Below are 8,004 nucleotides of genomic sequence, written 5' to 3'. Positions count from 1 at the left end.
AGATTGTGAAGAGCTTAGCAAGCCACAGTAGTATGCACAGTGTTGATGATCCTGGAGCTCAAACAGGTCTGTAAAGATCTCCAATGGGATTTCAATCTGCCAAAAGTATATTTAGCAGCCAGCTGAGAGTAGAATTAAACCATCTTTTGCCAGGGCCTCTGAAATCAGGATACGGATTCATAAATCAAGGGGGGGGGAATTGTGGGGGTCCCCCAGGATAACAGTGGGGACAGTAACTCCATTGATGACAATGGCATTTGGTGGGAATAGTGTCCCAGCCTGTCCATGAATGCAGACGCCCGAACAACGAAAATCCCTGGTATCGTGAACTTTCCCAGTGTGGTCCACGAAGGCCCGCATAGCAGTGGAGTAGTGCCCTTTGGAGTTTTCATATGCTCTTTGCAGAGGACAAACAAGACCCATCCATGGCCCCAGCACCGTTTGGAAACCTCATTCTCTCAAAGCCATGAATGACTTCAGGAATATCTTTTATGCCTGCCACCTGGGGGTAAACGACATGCCTAATTGCCTTGGAAACCTCCACCACCACTTTACCCAGAGTCGACTTTCTAACACCTAACGTAGTCCTGTTTGAAATTCACACCCCCTGCAATTCACACCCCTACAGTCCACGCTGCAGCACAGTGCAGACAAGCTCTTACGGGGCCAGATTCGTTTTGGGGTTCTGGCAAGTCTTTCTTCTTTCGCTTTTGCACTGACAGAGATAATTCCAGCTCTAATTTCTGGTGCAGAAAATCCATGTCTGTGACTTTTTGTCATCCTAAACAAGCCAACGTGTGTGTGTGTGTGTGTGTGTGTGTGTGTGTGTGTGTGTGTGTGTGTGTGTGTGTGTGTGTAACCTCACAAAGCCATGTGACCCCTATTTGGTTATTTATTGATCTAGTGCATGGCTTATTTGCCTTCACTGTAAGGCAGAAGTTCTTCTAAAGCTCAGTAACCCTGAGATTGTCCCTTTATTGACCACATTAACCAGCGAGGGGCTTCAAGTCCCCTCACAGCAATTTGTTCTGGCAGCTTGTGCTGCCCCAATAGCTCACATTCTCCTATTGGTTTATCAATACAAACGTTTTCCCCTCAGAACTTCCTTTACCAGAAAACATTTCACCAGTGTGATGCTGTGGGAGAAAGAACAATTCATTTGCCCATTAGGCCATTTTCTCTATTGATGCAAATTGGTGTAGCTCCACTGATTGCAATAGAGATATGATGATTTACACCAGCTGAGGATTTGGCCCAATTAAGACACACTCCTCCCCATAATCTGCCTTTCTCCTAAAAGTAGCCCTGTTGTCTTAATATTTTGATTAGACAAATGTAGAGAGTTTCCTTCCACCGTTCCTGCCACTAGATCAGACCTATGCCTGAGCAGGATCCTATGCTGCTACAATGGAGACACCACAAGTTACCCTCCCATTAGAGTTCCACTGTTGAAGGGTGGGTGGTAGCTGGTACGAAGCTGTTGCATCTTCTTCTGGCCCCACTGTCAGAGAGAGAAATAGGGCCAGCCTGGGAGTTGTGGTGGAGCTTGACTGGCAGAAGGTTGTAAGTAAGAAAGAACAGCTGTAACAACATTAGTATCACCGAACAGGCAGAATTATGGAATTGAGCACAATATTGGAAGACTGTGGGCTCTGTCCTGCTGGGCACAGTCCCATTGTCTTCATGTAAAAGATGTTCTTAGGAACCTACGAGCACCATCTTTAACTACCTGGAGGGACAGGGGAAGTCATGGCCCATATGCCTCGTGTATGTACCTGAACAGCTACTCGTCCCCTCTAACCGTTGGCAGTGACCTGCAAGACATTTACACATTTCTTACATTTTCGTCTTCTGTGCAAGTCCTATGTGGAAGGCCCTCCCTGAAATCTGGTGGCTAAAATTTACTGATGTAAACATGGGGTGACCTCATGTGTGTCAGCCCAATGGCATTGCCCTTGGGTAAGTGACATAAAAATTTGGCCCTTTTGGTCATCTAATTTTTAAAGTGTGCATTTAGTACTGATTCCTTTTCTTTTAAAGAACACAGCTGCTATTAATGGTTTAGGTGCCAAGGCTATTCGGCTATTGATTTACTGAGTCTCTTTGTTAATTTGCCTGTCAAAGATCCGGGGCCCACATCCACCAAAGGGAGTAGGTGTTGCAATCCCCACCATCACACCACCTAACTTTTAGGCACCTATGAAATCACTGGAATCCAGAAAGCCTGAGTTAGGTGCCTAGGTTTGGAGTGCAATAGGCACCTGAGACTGGGATGTACAAAAGCCAGCATACTTGGCAGGGAGTTGCCTAAGCTAGCTAATGGGAGAGGTTTATCCTCAGCCCCACTCACCTCAGAGACTTTGGGGCTTTTTCTGCTTATGAGCCGTAGCCAGGAGCCTTTTGTGATAGTTCAGGTCTTGAACCCAGGCCTGGGAGTCTCCAGAGAGCCACATCCTCCACACAGTGTCTGCTAAAATTTGAGGGGCTGGGAAACTAGTAAGACTATAGCCTCAGCCAAGGCACCACCTATGGGAACTCTGATCGGAGGATCACCCGGCTCCACTGATTGGTCCAACTAGGCTCTTTAAGCCAGAAAGAGGCACAGGACGTTTGTCGAGCAGCAAGGTGATTCTGATTTCCTGTTGTGGCTGTATTAGATTCTGCTTGTGCCAGCCTCGCCCCTGCTTTTGCTCTTGCTCCATGCTTGATCCTTGCCTCTCCTCCAGTTCCTGCCCTTAAACCTTGCCTCCAGTCATCAGTTTCTGGTCCTGACTCTGGCTTGACCCCTGGCTCGAGTAACTGGCAGTTGACTCTGGTGCTGACCCTTAGCTTCATGGCCCATCCTGGATGCCTGCTCTGCCCACTAGCCCTGACTCCTGCTCTGACTACTAGGCCAGCCTGCCTACATCTCCTGGAGTCAGATGGCTTAGGCACCTAAACCATTTCTTGCGAGAATGGTGCCTTCCTAACTTCACACACACCAGTAGAGGAGGCAGCAGCTAATGGTTGGGGAATTCTTTCAGGGTATTGGAGATGTCAGTTCAATCCTTTCTCTGCCTGATGAGAAGGGATTTGCAGAGGGGTTCCTTACCTCTTAGGTGAGTGCCCTAACCACTGAGATGTGGGTTATTTGATGTGAGAATCTCGTCTGTTGAAGATGTTCCATTGTGTATTAAATAAAGATTAACTAGGCCAGAGAGAGTAATAACGACGCTATAGTCCAATGTTCCAGGACCCTCACCTGAGAGGAGTTCCAATCCTTTCTCCTTGTCAGACAGAAGGGGGAATTAAACTGGGGTCTCTCACATCCTGGGTGAGTCCCCTAGGCTAAGGGTTATAAGTAGGCTTGGCAGAATTTGGTGGTGGTGGTTGTTTTTTTGTTTTTAGTGTTGATGGATAATGTCGATGTTTTGTTTTTAAGCCCTTTTTTATTTTTATCCATTTAAATGTTCACAGTTGCTGGAAATTATGGGGGGGCTCAGTCAATAATTAATGACAGTAGATGTTTATTCAAAAAATAACAGAGAGTCCTGTGGCACCTTTAAGACTAACAGATGTATTGGAGCATAAGCTTTCGTGGGTGAATGCCCACTTCGTCAGATGGATCCGACAAAGTGGGCATTCACCCACGAAAGCTTATGCTCCCAATACATCTGTTAGTCTTAAAGGTGCCACAGGACTCTCTATTGCTTTTTTACAGATCCAGACTAACACGGCTACCCCTCTGATACTATTCAAAAAATGAAAGCTGTATAAACATTAAAACACAATTTGTCATCATCACATGACAAAATATACACAGTAAATATCCTTAAATCAAACTCCGCTAAGTTCTCAAGCGGCATTTTTCTTACTTCATCCATACATTTTAATTATCAATGGAAATATATTTTCATTGGTTTGTGTGTGTCCAGTGAAATTGACACTTACTTACATTTATCAGTAACAATCTAATTCTCCCAAGCCGAGTTATAAGATGGGCCCCCTCTAGCTGTTTTGTGTGCTCAGGCCCTGGAGACAAGATAGGCATTGGCCCATCTATCTTCCCTCCGTTTGAGGATCCTGCTGGGCTGAGATAGCTGTCTGGGCACCTGTCTGTGCGTGCCCAGAGGCAGAAACTTAAGGGCCTAGGGGAGTTTTACTGCAAATATTTTGGTGCCCAGTGAGTTGAGGCCCTTACAGGGTTAAGTGTTAGCTGCGTGGGGATTTTGTGGATCGTAGTAGTGCCTAAATCCCTTTGTGGATCCATGGAGCATACAAACCTCAGCCGCCAGGTAAAGAATCTTTTGGACCGAATTCTCAGCAGGCATAAATTGTCATAGTTCAGTTGGTTTCAATGAAGCAGTACCAGTTTACACTAGCAGGGAATTTGGCCCTTTAAATTTATACCCACAGTAATGCACATCTGTGACTGGGGCACCCAGAACTCATTACAAGCGGAAATGACCCATGTTGCAGTTGCTTTTCCTTGGGTTGTTAAGGGCTTGCTTTCAAATGCTGGTTTCCAGCGACATCTTGTGGTTCCCTTTAGGTACTGCAAGCAAACTATTACACTCGCCTCTTTTTATTAGGATTCCTTATACTACAGCAGCTTTATGAAAGTCAGTTTGTCTTTTGCTCTTCTCATGATACTTTTGCCCTTTTAGATGTGGTTGCTGCATCAGACAAATTGGCTCCCATATACTTTTGTGGCTAGGAAGTGAGTAAAAGTCCTAATTTCCCTGTACATGAACCTGAAGAATGACGATATCTCCAACTTGATGTTGGTGGGAACGGCCTTTTCAGTGTGTTTTAGTGTAAGGCAGATTTCCTTAGAGATTGCTTCTTGCATTCTAGAATAGTTCACACACACACACACACACACACACACACACACAACATCTTGGTGCATTGGTGAGGTCAAGAACATGATACCATGTGTGAGCACCAGGAATTAACTTCCCCCAGCGGTTTCCTCATGGCTCACTTGAGGACAGGGCTGCACAGCCAGAGAACTGAGCCAACAGAAGCCATCAGTGACAAATAGTGGCAGCCTTGGAAAAGCAAATAAACATTGCCACATGGAGGACAAAAGGGTATTTTTAACCTTTGATCCATCAAAAAAATCAGTTAACAGGGAGAGAAATGTTAGACTTACAGATGGTAATAAAGAAAGATGGGGCTTTACAATTTTTCAGAAGTAGTGGATTGTGTTCCTTTAAATGAAACAGTATTTTTTAAAAATATAAACAAATGTCTATGTTGATTGGAAAAACTACTGGACAGTAATTTAACCCTCAGAGGCAATATTTATAAAGGACCCCTCCCTCCCACAGGTCTTTTTCCCGACTGTATCTATCATCAATGGTGATTTCTTTATCCCAATAATGCAATGGAAAGGCAGATATAGATTAAACAAACAAGGTATTTTATTAAACAAACCACAGAACCATAAAACCACTCGGTAGTTCACACCCTAATATTGGCAGTAATCCAGGACCTCAGAACAAATAAGTGGATACAGAGAAATTAAATAAATACATCACCATATCTGCAGAGACAGGCTGGACAGGTAACATCACAGACCATGGATCACGACTGGAACACAGACCACCACTGGAAAACGACAATGACAAGGACTACTTGGAACTTCACACAGGGTCAGGAGGGACACCACACAGGATCAATGGAGGCAGGAACACGATGATAGCAGGGCAGGTAAGTGAAGTCTTCTCCTCTTCTCTCTTGATGATATAGCAAGCATGGCTGCCATTGGGGCAGACAGCATTTGGTGCTGGGCGCACCGTTCCTTTATAGTTTCCCATTGCTGGGGAGATTACCCATATCATGTGACTCTTTTCCTGCCACTATTTTCCCTGCCTTAGCTCAAAAAAACCTCACCAACTAGTCAACAAGAACAGGGGACCAAAATGGAAGGCAAACAACAGCTACGAAAATAAAAATGGTGAACTGGCGCAACATCTAATAGTGCTAGTTTAGGATTTGATTTGGCCACCTTTAGTCACACTGGGCCCGATACTAGCACTCATTCATGCTCAGTAGGACTTTGTTCCATGAGTCAATCCGTTGGGACAAGTCTGGAGTAAGTTACTACTCAACGTGAATAAGTCTGAGATACTTCTACTTTAGTGGACAGCGGCGCTACCCAGCGTGAGTAAGGGTGACAGAATCAGTCCCATGAGGATTTATTCTGTTCTATTCTCTTTAAAATATTCAACCCCCATCACTATGGTATCTGAGCTGGCAATGCTGTTTGCTGTAGTTCATTGTCTAACATGGGGTTGCCTTCACATTGCACAGAGAATTCTGTTACATGTATTTTGACACCAAGTGGTTTTTTTAATGGGTTTCCCATGTATTCACACCAGCTCAGACTGTCTTGCTGGTAGCTACTTTGTCTTCCTTTCCCACTGGCTAATAACTTTCTTGGCACCAACTTTTCAACAGGTGGGATGAAATGTGACTGCTTCATTGCTGACGATGAGGAAAGATTTATGGCAAAAGACATGTTGCTTACAGTTTTATGGAGACTGCCTATGTAAAGACATATAATGCGCTATGGCAAGGGTCCCACAAACTCCGAGAGAGCCTCAGAACAGCCTAACAAATGATTGTCCAACTTGTCATGTATATGCTTAAAATCTGGGTGTAAAAACAGGATGTAAGCTGAGATCACTGAAATGGCTCTGTAGCTAAATTTTCCATGACTTTGGACCATAGAATGCTCCATCACTCATCCAGGATTAGATAAGGTATTACAGATTTTAAAAAATAGTTTCCCAGGTGTACCGAACAATGTTTTGCTAGTTGATTAGGCACCATGCTGATCTGAGTCTCTTCAAGTAGCCATCAGCTCCTTGTCTTTGACTGCAAAAGCATTGTCCAAAACATGACTATAGCTTTTTCACATGAACGGGTCAGCAGATGAAGAAATCTGTCCCAAGGCCTTTCATTGAAGGTGCGCACCCTTTACAGATGGTGTCCAGCCTTTCAGATCCAAATCTTACCTGCTGTATCCGCATTTATGCTTTATATTGCTTTCCTTGAAGTAGCTTTATGTATTGTTACATTTTGGAATATACAAGTAGATGGTAGAAAATCCACTACTTAGTGGATTTTCTACAGTGGCACATCCTTACAATACAACAAATACTTTTTCCATTACAACCACTAAATGTTATAAAGGCTGATGAACTGTAAAAGACCAAATGAAACATTGTAGTGTTGCCTGTTAAACCTATGGAATCAGTCAATTGTTTTGTTTTGTCAGCTGGAATGAACCATCCCATTAACTCAAAGGCTGGCTTTTTTGATATGTTACTAGATGAACCACTAAAGTTGACTGATGACTGTCCGTGATATATTAAGAATGGAACAACAGCATTCCTTGGGGTGGGAGAACAGATGTATTTCAGCAGAAGTGGAAGTTGGTACCTAAGGGATCCATCTGTGAGTAGTTAAGAAGAATATTGATGAATTTTTGTGTTTATTTGGGAACAGGAAAAATTGTTGGTCAACTTTAACTGGTATCCAAAGGAATTGTAATTTCACTAACAAGTGATTGTCTCCTAAGAGAAGTAATCACTTTGTGCTGGACTGCAAGGTGATGTAACCCCAAATGCTAATGGAAGCTTTTGACACATCAGGGCAAATTAATCCCTGGTGTAACTGCAACACTAAGGATAAATTTGGGCAGGTCTCCCTCTACAGATGTGGACTGTCTGTGTATGCTTTTCTTCTCTGAGGTCATCATGTTGCGCTCTGACACTGATCAGAGAACAGGACAAGTAGTAGGTTTGGGTGAATATTTCCACATGTAGCTAAATTTAGGCCCAAACTATAGATGCTTTCTGTATCTCCCTCTTAATTTATTATTTTGTCTTTATTCACGCAAAATTGACAGTGAAATACTCATTCATTTACGAGGTCCCAACTAAAAGCAGAGGCAGTTATTAACCTGTACCAAAAGGGGGGGTGGGAACAGTTAGCTATCATGTCTCTTAT

The sequence above is a fragment of the Emys orbicularis genome, chromosome 11 (genome assembly GCF_028017835.1).
Source record: "Emys orbicularis isolate rEmyOrb1 chromosome 11, rEmyOrb1.hap1, whole genome shotgun sequence".
NCBI lineage: Eukaryota > Metazoa > Chordata > Testudines > Emydidae > Emys > Emys orbicularis.
Note: the sequence above shows the minus strand (reverse complement) of the source record.